The sequence below is a fragment of the Cupressus sempervirens genome, chromosome 7 (genome assembly GCF_028749045.1).
Source record: "Cupressus sempervirens isolate cs-2001-9-10 chromosome 7, ASM2874904v1, whole genome shotgun sequence".
NCBI classification, from domain to species: domain Eukaryota; kingdom Viridiplantae; phylum Streptophyta; class Pinopsida; order Cupressales; family Cupressaceae; genus Cupressus; species Cupressus sempervirens.
This window is the reverse complement of record NC_143124.1, coordinates 723,128,506-723,146,756: the sequence shown is the minus strand read 5'-3', so window position 1 is coordinate 723,146,756 and position 18,251 is coordinate 723,128,506.

The window sequence follows — 18,251 nt, the reverse complement described above, 5'->3', positions numbered from 1 at the left end:
ATGTTGCAGTTAAAAAAGATCCAAATGAAAAAAGGTATGAGGATGATAAAGCTCTTATTTCACATATTAGTAAGAATGATAAATGGATCATTACTAGTAGATGTCCATATCATATGACTAGAGATCTTAATACTTTTGAAAAATTAGATGAATGTGATGGTGGAATTATTAAATTAGGAAATGATGTTCCATGTCCAGTGAAATATAGAGGATCATTGATGTTGAATGAAACAATCAACGAGTAAAATACAATCTATTGAGTGTTTCTCAATTGAACAATACAAGTCATAAACTAGAATTTCAGAACAAGAAAGTCAAGATATATGATGTTGATGGCAATCTGATTGGTACTAGTGAACAAACTAAAGATAGTCTATTTGATCTTTGATCATATTGTTCATACATGTTTATTTGCAAGAGTTGAGGATGTGTAGTTGTGGCATAAGAGGTTGTGTCATGTAAATTTTGAGAATGTGGTAAAGGTAAATAGAAAGAAAAGAGTTAGAGGCTTACCAAGTTTGCATAAACCTGAGAATGCAATGTGCAAACAATGCCAGCTCGGTAAGATGATCAAGTCAATTTTTTCAAGTAAGACCCATACTTCTAATGACATTCTAGAATCAGTGCATACCAATTTATGTGGACCAATAAGAATAGAAAGCTATTATGGTGACATATATTTCATACTTTTTTGTTGATGACTATTCTAGGATGATGACAATTATTTTCATGAAGTTGAAGTCACATGCAAATGATAAGTTCAAATGGTATAAAGCTAGAGTTGAAAAAGAGACTAGTAAACAATTGAAATCTTTGAGATCTAATAGAGGTGGTGAGTTTATATCTATTGAATTTAATAACTTTTTTATTGAGTATGGTATTAAGAGACAATTGTCAGCACTAAGAACACCACAATAGAATGACATTGTTGAATAGAGGAACTTATTAATTGTTGATTGTGCAAGAACACTAGTGATTAAAAAAGGAATTGCTTAAATTTTCTAGAGAGAAGCTATTAGCACTATATTTTACACTCTCAACCAAGTTCAACTAAAGAAAGGAACAAATAAGACACCTAATGAACTCTACTATGGTCATACACCTAATGTGATTTATTTCAACATCTTTGGAAGTGGATGCTACATTCATAAAGATGTACGGAATGGTAAATTTTATTGAAAAGGTGATGAAGGTATTTTCCTTGGATATTCTTCTAAGAGAAAGGCATATAAATGTTTGAACAAGGCTACTAATACAATCATTGAAAGTGAAAATGTGAGAATTGATGAGTTTACAGACAAGAATGATGAGGAAAGTAAGAAGAACCTAGATGATTACAACAAATTTGTATATGTCTATGAAGATTCTTCTCAAGTAATACTCGAGCAAGAACATAGAGCCATCGAGATTCAACCTACAGTATCTGAGTGACAAATAGTAAAACCTAAGTGAGATGTAGAGCCCCAACTGAGTGAATATAATGCTAAAAAGAAAGAAGTGTGAGAAGTAACTATTCACATGAACAAATCATTGGAGGTAAAAAAATTAGAGTCATGACAATAAGTAAGTTGAAAGATAATACATGTTTAATTGTTGAATTTAAACCAAGAACTATTAAAGATGCACTTGATAATGAAGATTGGATAAATACCATAAATGAAGAGATTGATCATATTGAGAAAAATAACAAATGGACACTAGTACTAAGACTAGATAATAAGAATTTAATGGGAACAAACTAGATTTTTTAGAAACAAACTGAATGAAAATGGTGTAGTTGTGAGGAATAGGCAAGATTAGTTTGCAAAGGTTATGACCAAGAAGAAGGTGTTGACTATGGTCAGACTTTTCCCCTATGCAAGACTGGAAGGAGTTGGAACTTTTTTGGCTTATGCTACTTACAAGAGATTCAAGGTATATCAGATGGATGTTAAGTCAACATTTCTTAATGAAATACTAAAATAAGAAGTGTACATAGAATTACTAGAAGCATTTGTTGAGCCTGAGTAGAAACATATTTTTTACAAATTGAATAAAGCTTTGTATAGATTGAAACAAGCACTAAGAGAATTGTGTGAAAGGTTGCATTCAACTTGATTAAGAGTGGACTTGTTAGAACAAGTGACAACAATAATTTGTATTTGAAAAGTGAAACTGATAACATGGTATTGATTTTTAAATTCGTATGGATGATATCATATTTGGTGGGAATGATATTTTGTCCAAGTAATTTGATGATCAAATGATCAAAGAGTTTGAAATGCTGATGTTTGGTGAGATCAAAATTTTCACTGGCATACAAGTTCATCAAACAAAAGATGGTATATATATGCTCCACTCTAAGTATATGAAGGAGATCTTGAAAACATTTGGAATGGATGAATCAAGGCCAATTAGTACACCTATGGTGAATCTGGATGAAAATTATCAAAGGATGATACTAGTATTAAGGTAAATTAAATGCAATATAGATCAATGATTGGTAAATTAAGGTATGTTGTACATAGTAGACCTGATATTGCACATGTAGTTGGAATTGTTGCAAGGTTTTCATCCAATCTTAAGGAAGTATACATGACTGTTGTTAAAATTATATTTAGACATCTCAAAGGAACTAAAGATTTTGGATTGTGGTACAAACAAGATGGTAAATTTACACTTAGAATCTACACTGATGCAAAATGGTTGGTAATGTGGATGAAAGAAAGAGTACAAATGGTGGAGTTTTCTTATTAGGAGAAAGATTGATTACATGGTTAAGAAAGAAACACAGATGAATTTCATAATCTACGGATTAAGTTCGGTATGTTGTTGTTGCAATTATTTTTCTAATATTGTTTGGATTAAACAATTGTTGGAAGGAATGAAAGAGGATTTTATTGAGACTATTACTATTTATTATGATAATACTAGTGCAATAAATATATCAAAGAATCTAACAATGCATGCAAAAACCAAGAATATATCTATCAAGTATCACTATGTGAGAGAGAAAGTACAAGAGAAGCAAGTGAGGCTTGAATATGTGAAGTCACTACTTGAAAGAGAAAGTACAAGAGAAGAAAGTGAGGCTTGAATACGTGAAGTCTAAAGAATAAATTACAGACATATTTACCAAGCCATTTCCTAAAGATTCTTTTGATTATTTTAAGAGGTAAATTGGGGGTCCTTCCCCTGTCCAAGATTCATTAAGAAAATATGCATGTTGCATCAATTCATGGATGATCAGATATATCTTTGTGGATTTGATGCAAGAGTTCACTCTTTAGGGATGTTTCCTGAAGATGTGAAAGTGATTGTAATAAAATTGATGTAAACAATACATGCAAGGTACAAGGTATTACTTCAAGGTCTTATAAGTTTCACATTGGAACTTATATTTACCTTTGGCATTGTTGTCAAAGGGGGAGAGAATTATATAAAGGAGATAATGAATGAAGGGGGAGTGATATACTATGGAGAATAATGAATTTATTTGTCAAAGGGAGTCACATGTTGATGAACTTGTTATTGAACATAGAAGTACACCCTAAGGGGGAGAAGTTAAGAAATTGTGAAGATGAAGCTACTGAAGATACAGGCCAAGTGAACCTAATGTTGAAATTTGTTGTAGAGAACCTCAATAAAATTAGAGCTAAATTTTTGTATGATTAACAATGCATACATTTGATTATCTTATGTGTAATGGTGTGTAATGTTAAATCTTATGTTTCTATGTTGTCATCAATGTCGAAGAGGGATATTATTAGCCCCAATTGATGATGTAACTAATAATGTTGTAAAAGATTCATTTTAGTTGATATGTTGTCATTTATGTCAAGCCTTTGTTGGTTAGACACTATGCTAATTCAGTATAGTACCATATCATTTTATTGATGAAGAGGATTTGATTAATGAAGAGGATTTGAAGAAAGTATGATGATAGATTTGATAAGTATTGGTATTCAGAGAGTACTTGAATGAATTAGACTATGACATTATAATTTTGGTTTCATTATTTTTCTATCATGTAATGTTGTGATGAAGTTCATGTATTCACCAAGCTATATAAGTTTCACTGAGAAGCTAGGTTAAAGAGGAGATACAATATACATTGAGTGATTATAGTTATCACCAAGTGCCTAGCCAACCAACTTAAAGTTTAGTGTTAATCAAGTAATTATAGTATTAACTAGTTGATGTCTTGCCCAAGTAAGTTGAAAAGTTCATTGAGCATGAACATAAATAACAAGTTAAGAAAGATTGAATATGAGGTCAACTTATAATAAAAATAATGAATGATCGAGAAGTTCAAAGGATATAGGAAAAGTTAGTTACAAGATCTATAGTTGGAGAAATGTAATGAAGATCTGATGAAGGAGATGTATGCATGATGAGAACAAGCACTAAGTTCAAGGAAGTTCTATTTTCTAAGTGACTAAATACAATGAATCTGAGATCTATGATCTTTGATCAAATGACAAAATCTAGAAGGATCTAGAAGGCAGAAGTTAGCTATTTAAAGAGATGATTGGAACTATTTTTGGTTGTTGATTGTTGCCAATAGATATTCATAAATTGTGAATTTTTAAAGGTGAAATAAGAACAAGGTGAATCTAGCAGAGCAGAGAAGAAATATCAAGCAAAGGAAGTGCAAAGTGAAAGAGAAAGAGTGTGAATCAACCAAAATAAAATAAAAAGAAGATAGAGAAAAGAAGAGGTCTAAACAAGCAAGGTAGTGTTAAACCTAGTAAATCATTTGATTATTACTTTCTTACCATTGTAGAAAGTATCTCTTAACTAAGTGGGCCTAACAAGTCTTTTAAATCCTATATGGTAACATTGATTAGTGATGTTTGTAGGTTCTTTAGAGTAGGATACTCTTTAGTAATGAGAAGGATTGATAAGGTCTAGATAATCTTTGGTTAAAATACTCTAACTAGGTCATACTAAAAATGTGCATGTAACCTTTAACAAGGTTGGCTCCTAATAGAGATCACTTTAGAAGAGTGAAATATTTGGGTGCAGGTTCCCAAGTGGCTTTTCCCTTTACTGGGTTTCCACGTTAAAAAATTTGTGTCAAATATGTGATTGATTACATGTTGCAAGTTGATTTACATATTATTTACTTAATGCTACAACTTAGTAAAAGCTAAGTTATATCTCTGATACTCAATAAAGTAATGGACACTAAGATAACATTTTAATGTCAAAATATTATAAGTTTGATTTGAGACGTTGAATGTGATCACCGAGTTATTGTTATGACAATTTATAAAGTTTAATTTAGTATTGAATTGTTTAAAGGCTTGTAGGATAGTTGGATATAACTGATTCCCAGCCCCCCCCCCCCCCTCTTAATTATGTAAAAATTCCTTCTCAAAATCCATATTAATTTAGTTCTCTATTTCATCTACTTTGATGATTCTGAATCCAACTCTCTTTGAATATAATTGTTTTCCAGTCCTCCCTTATTTTATCTATCATTTATGTCCTTAAAATTCATAGTTGTCCATAGCCATAGTCCTTTCAAAAAGTCACAATACATTATAATTACAACCCTTTAAAAGAGTCACAGTACTTCATATTATAACCTTTTTGAATATTCACAACCATTCATAATTATAACCCTTTTGAAGAGTCACTCCCTTTCGTCATTTCAACCTTTTAAAAAAGTATTTTCCTTATTTTATTCTCATTCTTTTCCTCTCCTATTAGGGCTCATTTGGTTGTTGGCATAGAAAATGGAAATTAGAATTAAAAATGGGAATTGGGAATAGGAATTGAAAATTGTAATTCCAATCCCATTTGGTTCACCTAGAATTTGATTTGGAATATATTAATCCCTTGTTTGGTTGTACAAAATTGGAATTGGGATTGGAAAAATGATTGGATTCAGATTCAAGAAAAAGGAAATGTACAACTACGTAGAAGAAAGAAAATATGGGAGATTTCTTTGTTGAGAAAAACAAATAAAGATAAAGGATATAATTGTACTAAACTAATAGTTGAACAAAGCTTCAGGAGACAAAGAAATGGGAGGAAACAACATATTTATTGCTTTGGAACATTATTTTTGCTTTGGGGCATAAGGGATGACAAAGAATGTTTGAGAACAATATTATATAAGTTTTCTTATAGACATAAAATTGAGAGCTATGTGTGGAATCAAGAGTTATTTAAGGAAAAAATTGACAGAGGAACATATTGGGTCGAGAGGTACCAAATATGGAAAATATTATACTGATTCACATGTAATTCAAATAAAATTTCTTAGTTAGTAGAATGTATTTGAATTTGAAATAGATTGGCTACAATAACTCTCAACCTGGCAAGACTAAGGGTGTTATTTTGCATTAATTTTTATTTATGCCATAAATATTGTAACACCCCACCAAGGAACCCAAAAGAAATTAATCTAAAGTTTCACTAAGTTTGTCAAACATTTTTTAAAAAGATAATAACATCAATAGATATAAGATAGCAAAAGAAATAACAAAAAGAGATAAGATAATAGTGAATTCATTAACTCACATACATAACAACCATCATAAATAGATTACATCCCTTAGGGTTTGGTGATGTTGAATCACATTTAAGTTTAATTAATACTAAAACCAATATATAACACACCCACATTAAAGAATACCTAAGGGTATAAATTCATTTAATTAATATACAATTATAGGATGCCACTCGGCAATAAACAGAATGCACAGTCATCAACTATACAAGTCACAGGCTATGAGAGGCTAAAATAATATACATCATGAAATAGATTACATCATCTTGTAAGATCTATGAAATCAAATACAATACACTAGGTATAACCATCCAATAGAAATATAAGATCAGAAATAAAGGAACATCTACACAAACACATTTAGCAACAGTATCCAACAATTGGATCTCAATGGTATAAGAAAATGCACTATGACCTAACCTCATGGAACTAGGGTAAACTTTAAGAAAGCTGCCTTCTAAAATAGATATAAAATATTGGTGAATCTTTCATTATTTTGAAAAACCAAAATTCTTTCTATTGGTGAATCTCTCAATGTTTTATTCTAAATATGATTAATATTGGCAATTATTTTCGAATCATAATTTTTCTATATAAAATATTGATGAATCTCAATAATAATAGGAAGTTCATTACTCACCATGGAATATTACAAATCAAAATTGAACATTTTTTTTACCTTGTGGAATATTATGAGTATCGTTAAATATACTTTAAATCAATAGTGAAAACTAAATATTGGTGATATATCCTTAAAGTAACTAATAATTATGACAATTATTGGTTAGTTCAATTTAATTTCTCCAATAATATATAATATTTATATGACTCAAATCTAATCATGTATCGAATATTGTGAAAAATATTTCAGTTTAAAGTTTTCAATAAAATAAATTATTGAGCGATTTTAAATATTCTACAACTAAATTTTATAAAACTATGGCAATTTGGGTTGTAAAAAATCTTAAATGATTAGCCAAATTACTAGTCAAAATTTTCTAAAATTAGTCAATTTGAGAATATTAGCCATTAAAAAATACCTTACATGGAACCTAAATGGCCCACTCCCACCGCACTGAGAAGATAGTCCTAAGTCCCAAACAGGATAACAAAACATAAATCAAAACCAACATCTAGGTTCAAGGAATCACTTGAAAGAAAACCATCTCAAGGTGTACCAAGACACAAGTATCAACTAATCCCAGAGGCAACATAGACATGTAGGAAATCTACTATGCAACTGAGCAAGTGTCACCACATGAGCCAACTCTAAGGTTACCCGGTCTAGTCTTTTAATACTCTGGACCCCCTAGTGACTCTATGCGGCATCAATATCCTTTTGTACAGAAAAGGCATACTAAGAAGTCAGCTCTAAGGTTACCACGGTAGTCTTTTAATACTTTGGCCCCCTAGTGACTTTCTATGGTACCAATATCTTATTAATTCATTTTAAACCCATTTAATGAAAATGTTATCACTTATTAAAATAACCTACAATGGGTTACCCATCAACCTCTTTAGGACCTCAGCCTCCATTGCAAGCCACTTCTCAACATGAAATTCATAAAACCTACCCTAAGCTCAGCAAAAGAAAAAGATCGCAAATGACTATAAACCATGCATCAGTTCTTAAACAAGCAACTTGAAAGCACCGAAATATTACTGATCATAATCATAGATTTCAGCAATACGATCATCCTTACAGAACTAATCCAAAATCAAGTACACATTAACCAATTCCATGTCATAACACAACATCACCAAAAGAAAATAATTTAATCACCTCAGTCCTATACAAGCAATTGGGAATCAATCCAAAAGTAACTGATCGAAGACTCAAAGGTTATATTAGGAAAGACATATCATCTACCTCAGTTCTACATAAGAACTAGAAAGCACATCAAAATATCTAATCAAACTCATCATAGCACACACATGACACATCACCATGGTTAGGTATAAAAGATCATAATAAAAACATCATCATAACATCACAGAACAAAACTCCCAAGCCTTTAGTAAACATCCTAACTGGCCAAAGCTAAGTCAACCCTAAAACCCATAATAGTAAACCACACACCATAAAGAGTACATACAAAAGTCATTTTCATAATTCATTAGGTTTTGAAAATACAACATTTCAATTTTCACTAAAGGTTTCAAGTTTTCATTTTCATTTTTAGGTATTATAGATTCACTAAAGTTCTCAAATCCACACAAGTCACAACACTCAACAAAACATAACAAGTTGTTTAAACATAGTTTTCATAGTTCAATTTGTTTTCAAAACACAAAAGTTTGATATACAATCAAGGTTTCAATTATCAAATTTACTTTTGAAATCTGTTTTAATACCCATAAATCATTTTCATATCTAAATTAAACCATCAAATAAAAACTGAGTTTACTAAAGATAACCATCTTTCTAATTTACAAATTCGCAATAAACTTGCACACATACATTTTAATAATAAATTAATTAATATATTTAATTAAATATTATTAAAAATTAACTCAATAATCATAGCATTATTAATAGATAATAATTATTAATTTATCAATAAAATAACTTATATTAATTTATTAATAAGATAATTATTAATCTAATATTAATAATTAATAATAATACTATTAAAGAACATTTAACATTTAATATTTAATAATTAAGGCATTAATAATTTTAATTAACATAATAATAAAATTATTAATAAAATTTAAATTAAATAAAAATTTAATTTAATTTAAAACTTACCTTTTTTATAAAAATACGTTTAAATCCCATTGGTTAACAAAGAAGGCCTATAGATCGATGTCGCTGTAGCAGGTCTGTGTCAGTAGTTCCTGTTGCGTCAGCAGTAGGCCTACCGTTGGTGGCCACATTGCTATCGGCAATGGAGGAAATGGGAGAAAAGGTGGGTGGGAGGTGGTGGCCCCACCTGCCATAATTATTATTATTATATTTAAAAATAATTCAAACAAAACCCCTCCCAATTTATTTAATTTTATATTTAATAATGTAATTACATAGTACTTACAAATTACTGTATAATTACATTATTTTTTAAATTATTTTTTTGATAATTTTCCAATATAAATCTAATATAAAAACTCGAACCAACCAGTCAAAATGGGTAAAACAAACTTGGTTTTTATTACAAAACCCACATCCTGATTTCAACACTCAAAATCATTGACAGATATTTTCAAGAAACAAAGAGCGATAATTTCAATACAAGGGTTTCAAATTCTTAAAGCATAAACATATATTTCTAAATGAAAGAACAATAAACTTGCATACAAGGGCTTCAACCCAAATAAAATTTTGAAACCAGAATACACAACAAACACAGAGAAGACAAAAGTTTGAAGAATGAAAATCACTGTACAAATAAACCATGAGATCCTACTTGGATCTGATGCTAAAATGACAATCATGCAGAATACACAAATAATCCCCTTTTTCTGAAAACTTCCCTCTCTGAAATTGCTCCTCCAAAACCTGGTTTTTTTTGCAAAATGAGCTCTAGATCTCTAATAAAGAGTTCTCCCCTAAATTTGGGGCTCTGATTGTGCAATCACGCGAGGGAACTTGTTCATTAATATCTTTTTAATATTTAATTATCTATTACATTTTCATGCATGCTTTTAGCAATTTAAAATATCTTTATTAAATTAATTTTCATTCTCCCTTTAATTAATTTATTATATTTTAATTTCATGCATAAGTTTTATGCAATTTAATTAAAATAAACTTTATCAAATTTATGTTTTATCTCTCTTATTAAATCATGAGAAGCTTTTAATATAATATTTATTAATTCAATAATTATTATTATTATTAAAATAGCTCTACTCTATGAATATGGTCAAAAAAGTGAAGTCGTGAATGAATATCAATTGCCCCAAATCGAGATTAATTGTGTACTAGCAGAAGACAATTTTGCTTCCTCTTCTGATGACCAGAAACAAATTCGAAGCCCTTTCACTGCAGAAAAATGATCAAGGCGACATTCATAGTTTAGGCAAAAGTAAATTTGATACATTTGTCTTGCAACACTCCAAATGAAACAAGGAAATCCATGAGAAACAAATTCACAGAAAGGAAGATGGATGGCAGAAAGCACATAAAAGGAAAAAATGAACCCAACTTCGGCAAGATCAAGATGGAACTGAAGCAAAAATTTAGAGACAAAAAGTTTTTTACAATAAAACCAAGTATGCATCAGAATTCAAGAAAAACCCTAGCCCCAAAATGTACAAAAATTCATACCAGAAGAAGCAAATTGAACAGCCCTGATTCATCTCTGAGGCCAATTCTATCCCTCTAGGGCAGGCATTGGAAAGCATATCTAAATTCAAAAGCACCGCTATTTCTCTAAAGCTAAATTGCGATCACAACCTACGAATTAAAACCCCACATAAGGAAAAAGTAGTTTATATTCCACCACATCGAAAGAACGATCAGACAGCTAATAATCAAAAATGGCAAAAAACCCTAATCAAATATTCTCTGGCAAGAACATAAACTATAAAGAAATCATCATCAACAATCCACATAATGAAGGAAAATGGTAAGACTACGAAGAGAAGGGTATCTACATCTATTGGAATGGCTTGTCAAGGAAAAGATCCAAGTTGGTACGCATTATCTCTAAGAAATGGGGTAAGAAGGTAAGTAACATTAACTCTTTTGCAAAGAAATTTTGGTTTATTCTATGTCAAAATGCAAAGGATAAAGAGGATATTTTGAAATTAGATAATTATTTTTACAAAGGTAATCATATCAATTTCTTAACTTGGAAACCAAACTTTAACAAAAACCATATTAAAAACATAAAATCCATCAAATGGATGGAAAGCATAGAGAAACCATCAGAATTAATGGAGGATACTACCATTAAGAAAATTGGTAATTCATTAGGAACAGTATTAGGTTATGAAGATAACTTAAGAAAAAAATATATAATTAGAGTTTTGGTTAAATCATATTTAAATCATCCAGTCAGTGAGAGAATCATTACGAACAGATCTATCTATTACTTAACATTTAAGGAATATTCAGGAGAAATTAGCAAAATAATAGATCCAAACTCATCTAAATCACATATCAAAAATAACATTAAAGATAACATAACCTCAAAAAGGAGAAAAGGCAAAAAGACAACAGCAAAGTATGAGGTAATAACAAAATTGGAAAACAACAGAGAAAGTCTATATGTAGAAAAAGTTGCCAACAATCCAAAAAAAAGGATAATAAAAAATAGTGAAGAATCACTGCAAGAGGGAAAGGATATGGATAGAATGATGGGGACAGACTAGAAGGACAACATTAGCTACCAGCACTCACTAAAAAAATTCAAGTAGTGTAAGGACTACTAACTGGAGAAAGAGACCATTGAAGAAATGGACTTAAACATCATTAAATTAAATAAGCTTCTCCATGAAACCCTCCTGATACAAAATAATCTAAAATATTAGAGTTTACTAGTGGAAGAATTACACAAGGAACATAAAGGGAAAAGAATAAAAGTTATAGAATCAAGGGAAACATCAAGAAATTGTGACATACAGAATGAGGATCAGAGGCAGAATAAAGTAAATGAACTCACCGAACAGGCAGAAATGAGGCAAATGGATCAAAGGTTAGATAAAGGAAATGAAAAAAACACAGAAAGCATACAAGAAGAAGCTACTCAAAAAGAAAATTTAGAGCAAGAGGTTATCATCCCACCAGCAGACTCAACCCAGTGGAGCAACATAACAATCAAGAAAAAAGGGAAAAAGAAAAAAAAAGCTACAAGTTCTGGCAAACCTCGAGCAATGGTAAGGATATATTTGCACTAGCTTTAGAGAATACTAAATCGGCTTTAATAGAGCCACCTCATTCCTTAAATATAGATCAAAACGTATGGAATGAACCAAAGATCAACCCTAATACAAAAGATAGCAACAAAGAGGTCAAAGATTCAAGACCTAGCCTAACCATAGTAGGCAAGGAAACACAAATTAATAAATTATTGATCAAAGAAATTATTTTAGAAGAAACTCAAGAAGGTGAGGGTTCAGTAATCATGGAAAAGGTAATAAATGAACAAGACTTTGAAAATATTGGAATACCAGTGAATCCGAAAGGAATGAAGAAACCAATATGTGGGAAATCAAAGCAGAAACATGGCAGGAAATCATTATAGGAACTTAGAGAGGTAGCAGGATAGGTCAAGGAACAAACCAAGATTCTCTATATACTACAGAATGGGAAGGGGAAGATCCTTCCCAAGGAGCAATGAAAATTACAACCTGGAATGCTAGGGGCCTTAACACCCCTAGCAAAAAATGCTTGTTAAAGTGTAACCTCACCTTATTCAATTATGATATATCACTATTACAAGAAACTAAATTTAACAAAGAAGAGGGAATAAAGTTGAGTCAGAAATTGGGAAGATGGAAATTAGAATTTCAGCAATCATAAGGAGCATCACGAGGACTAGGAATAATCTGGAATCCTTGAAAAATCAATGTTGAAATACTCTCTTCCCAAACCAATTGGATGGGAGTAAGAGTAGACAGCATAAAAACAAATCTGAAAATAATTATAATAAATGTTTATGGACCTACACAAAAAACTGACAAATTCACAGTCTGGAGTGAAATCAGCACATGTATTCACTTAATTCCTCAAGCAACATTCATTATAGGAGGTGACTTTAATGTGGTTTCAAGCAAGGAAGAAAAACGAGGGAATAATCTAGTATGCAAAGCCATGGAAGATTTTAAAAATTGGATTCAGAAAGACTCTCTTATGGATATCAAGACCAAGAATGGTACCTACACTTGGAATAATCGAAAGAAAGGATTTTTTTATATAGAAGAATGGCTAAAAAAAAAAATTCTAAAAGGAGAGCTCAGTATGGACAAACTAGTTAATGTGGAAATACTACCTACGGCCAGATCAGATCACTTCCCAGTGAAACTAGAAATCAAAGAGCAGCTCAAACCAAGCAGGAATCCCTTCAAATGTGAGAAAATGTGGTTTATGGACAAATAATTTATGGATCATATCAGAGAATGGTGGCACGAGGAACAATTCAAGGGCTCAAAAATGTTATGCCTAGTCTCCAAACTAGAAAGCATAAAAGAAAAAATCTTAAAATGGAATAAAACACATTTTTAAAATATTTTTAAAGAAAAACTAGATATTGAAGAAAAAATGAGTAAATTAAATAAAGAAATCATCATGAATGGTATGAATAATGAAACTTTCCAATTAGAAAAAGAATACCTACTAAAACATGAAGAATTATTAGCTAAAGAAGAGATATTCTAGAGACAAAAATCCAGAGAAAAATGGCTCTTAGAAGGTGACTGCAATACCAATTTTTTTCATAACAACACTATCTATAATAGAAGCTATATTAATAAATCTAAAATCAAGGATCCTGAGGGGGAGAAAACTAAAAACCTAGCAGAGATATCTGAGATTTTTCGTCAAGTATTTAAGTGACATGCTTAATCATTATGACTCATCAAACAGCTTAGCCCAAAAGGAGATGCTTAAACATATCCCAAAGCTAATTTCAAAGGAGGATAACAAATTCCTTAATGAACCCTTCACCCTCCAAGAGGTCAAAACTATGCTCTTTAATATCAACCCAAAAAAATCACTAGGTCTGAATGGCTTTCAAGCTTTCTTCTTCCAACACTGTTGGGACATTCTAGGAGAAGAATCATGGAAAGCCTTAGAAGCTACATGAAATGTAGGATCAATATTAAAAGAAATCAATCGTACCTTCCTTACTCTTATCCCAAAAAAAAATGAAAGTGTAGTGCCTAGGGATTTTAGACCTATCGCATTGTGTAACACTATTTACAAGGTGTTTTCAAAAATCTTAGCTAACCGTCTTAAGAGATTTCTTCCAAAGCTCATTTGAAAAGAACAAACTGGCTTTGTCCCTGGTAGATCTATACTAGATGGCATCTCCATCATATAGGAAACTATTCATTCAGAAATTAAAAACAATGAGGCCTGCATGCTATTAAAGTTAGATATCCAAAAAGCATATGACAAAGTAGAGTGGAGATTCCTCTGCAAAACCTTGGAGGCCTTTGGCTTCTTTAAACAATGGATTAACATTATTTTTCAATGCATTTCAACCCCAAAAATTTCCCTTCTCATTAATGGCACCCTAGAAGGTTTCTTTAATATCTCTAGGGGTACTAGACAAGGAGACCCGATTATTCCATTTCTATTCATCATCATGGTAGAGTCATTTGGAAGAGCAATCAGAGTTGCACAAATAGAATGTAAAATCAAGGGGGTAAAATTCACTAATGAAGTAGAAAACACGACCCATCAACAATTTGTTGATGACACAATTTTGGTAGGTGTCAGCACCTTGCATGAGGCAAACCAAATGCAACATATCCTAGAAACATATTCTAAAGTGTTAGGGAAAATGATTAATGTGGAGAAATTAGAAATCTTCTTTTTAAATATTGCCAAAGAAATAGAAGATCAAATCTATAACAAACTAGGATTCAAAAAAAGCTATTTACCATTCAAATATCTAGGTATATATCTCAACAAGAGTAATCATACCAACCTGGGCTGGGAACACGTACTTAGGAAAATTGATAATCAAACAAAGTCATGGAAAGGAAGGTGGTTAACAAAGGCTAGGAGAATAACTAAGATCAAAGCAGTCTTATTGGCTATTCCAACCTACCAACTTTCTTATTCACATTTACCCAAAAACATTAACTGTAAATTGGAAAACAAATTGTGCAACTTTTTCTAGAATGAACTGGAGGATAAGGAAAAAGTAGCCTTAATTAGTTGGAGTAAAATTTTCAAACCTAAAGAATTTAGGGGTTTAGGAATCAAAAATTTAGAGTGGCAGAATGAAGCTCTAGGAGCCAAACAAGTGTGGAGACTTTATCAAGAAAGGGATAGGAAATGGGCCAAAATCCTATTCAACAAATATCTCAATCCCTTAGATAGAACCTCAGTATTCAGAATTAAAAACCCTCCCAAAGGCTTTGTGGGATGGAATTTTCTTATCAACAATCAAAATCTGATTTCCAAGTATATAACATGGGACATAGGGAAAGGTGATGAAGCTCTATTTTGGGAAGATTCACAGAACAGGTATCCCCCCTTGATTGGTTCAGACTTATCTCCAAAAGTAATATCTCACCTAAAAATTATATGTGGGACAAATGTGATTGATTATATAGAGGAAACTGACTCCAACATAGGTAAAATATGGAAATGGAAATCATTATTTGAATATGGACTTAATCAGTTAGATAAGGAAAAATTGGAAAACATCTAAAGAATCGAACAATTACAATGAAAGATAGGAAGGACAAATTAATTTGGGCAGCATCAAAATACAAGATGTATAAAGTCAAAGAAGGATATAGAATGATCACAAATTCACAGATATGGGAATTCAATACCCTCCCCATGAATCTATTTTGGGACCTAGCAGGTCTTCCTAAAGCAAGTATGTTCCTCTCGGCAGCTATGCAAATGAGAATTTTAATAGCAAATAGAATTTAAAAAATGGGCTTTGAAGGACCCTCAAGATGTATATTATGCAAAGAATAGGAAGAAAGTGCAGAACATCTCCTATATACATGTAAATTTTCTCAAGAATATTGGGGGTGGCTCCAAAGCAAATTATATTGGACTTCCCCATTAGCAGGCAAATGGATAGACCATTTACTAGGTTGGCCTAAAGATGCCTCTAAGAAAGTATAAGGTAAACAATGGAATATCTCCCCAGCAATCGTAATATGGGAAATTTGGAAAGAAAAAAATCTTTGTATATTCCTAAATCAAAACCTCTCTGAGCAAGCCCTCTATGCAAAAATAGAAGTGGCCATTTTGGAAGTTATGAATAGTGATCTTAGGAAGAGACCAAGAGAAGAAGCATCTTTCTTTGACTGGAATGGAGAAATCAAAAAATTATGGCCAATGCTTATCAACCCTCCCCTTTATTATAAAAAGAAAAATGATCTGGCCAAACAAACATTCAAATGGGAACCCCCACCGCCAGGATGGAAGAAACTGAATTTTGACGGGACATCAAGAGGAAATCTAGGTAAAGTAGGAATAGGATGTATCATAAGAGATGAATCAGGTAACTAGCTAGCAAAGAGATCCAAATATCTAGAAATGGCATCGAATAATATTGCAAAACTCAAATCAATTGAAGAAGGAATCAAACTTTGTTTAAAACTAAAAATTAAAAGAATTATGATTGAAGGGGATTCCCAGATTATAATTAATGCTCTCAAAAAGGGAGAAACCCCAAACTAGATTTTAAATTCTAAATTAGAAACTATCATCAAATCCCTTTCAGATTTTGAAGTAAGATTCTCGCATATTTATAGAGAAGGAAACAAGGAGGCTGACAAACTAGCAAATATTGGAACTGATGGTTTTAACACCTTGACATATAATAATAACATTTAAACCTTTGTTTAAGTCGATACAATCATTGTCACCTTATTTCCCCACGTGTAAACTGAACTTTTATTATTTGGGTATAATACCAGACTTTGAGGAAAATCTCACTCACAAGTGAAATTATCTTCTGTATAATGTTTTTGAGAGGTATCCTAGCACTCATTAGGATGTCATCACCATTATTATGCATCTAGATCCTTCCTCCTCTCTTATTTATCAGTGACCCTATTTTTAGTCTAGTTTAGTTGGTGACTAGTATCATTTAAGTTTTAGGCAGTGGTTTGATTTAGGTTTTAAATGGATACCAATATATGCCTTTTCCACACTTTTGAAACCTGAATGATGGCTTTCTATGGGCTGATTAAACAAGAAAGATGGAATAGGCTTCTTTAGCCAATTGATGATATGAGTCAAGTTGCTATGAGTCGTGCATTAGGAGAAGGGATTTTTAACTATGAATTCTCTTGGAGGACCAATAGAAACATCATAGGGCTTTGGGTAGGTTGCTTAGCTAGGGTTGTTGTGGAAAAATGGGATATCATTAGGCAGACTCATAACATCTTTGACCCCTGTTGGTTGATTGGGCTGGAAATTGCGGTTGCCAACATAGATGCAAGGCTTCGAATTCCTCTCCCTAAGGCATACATGGAGTTTGAAGTGAACAGTTTGGAACTCAATAGAAGTCTGAGATGCCCTTGTTTGGTAATAAGGGATAGCATTCAGTTCTTCAAAGAGTGGCCGAAAATGGATTCTAGCATCAATTTCCTGCTAAGGTGGAGAGGAATCATTGAAGACCTAGGTAGGGACTGGCTCACTAATTATCTAATGGCTTATGTTGCGTACATTCACCCAGATGTAGACCTTTCCAACTTGGAGGATGTGGAATTCTACCTGCCTAATTATGACTAATCTAGTAGGGGAAGATCGACATACGAGTTTCTCCCAGGCTCAAAGGCCACTAATATGCATGAAGCGTCAAAAATTATTATGGTTTTTAAGAAAACCTAAAGACGTCTATAAATATTTGGGTCATTTTGTATTATATAGCGACCCAGTATCATGATATTTAGTTTTCTATTATAAGTACGAGTTCTCACCTAGTTGATAGTTCTTCTATCTTAAATCCTCGGTCGAATAATAGCATGTAGGACACATTTTAAACTTTGTCCTTTTCAATGATACACAGAATTACATTTTCTTAATGTAAATATCATCGTTGATATTAATGAAGATAGTCTTATAGCTAAATTTCAGCCTTTATACCTGGTTTGCTCA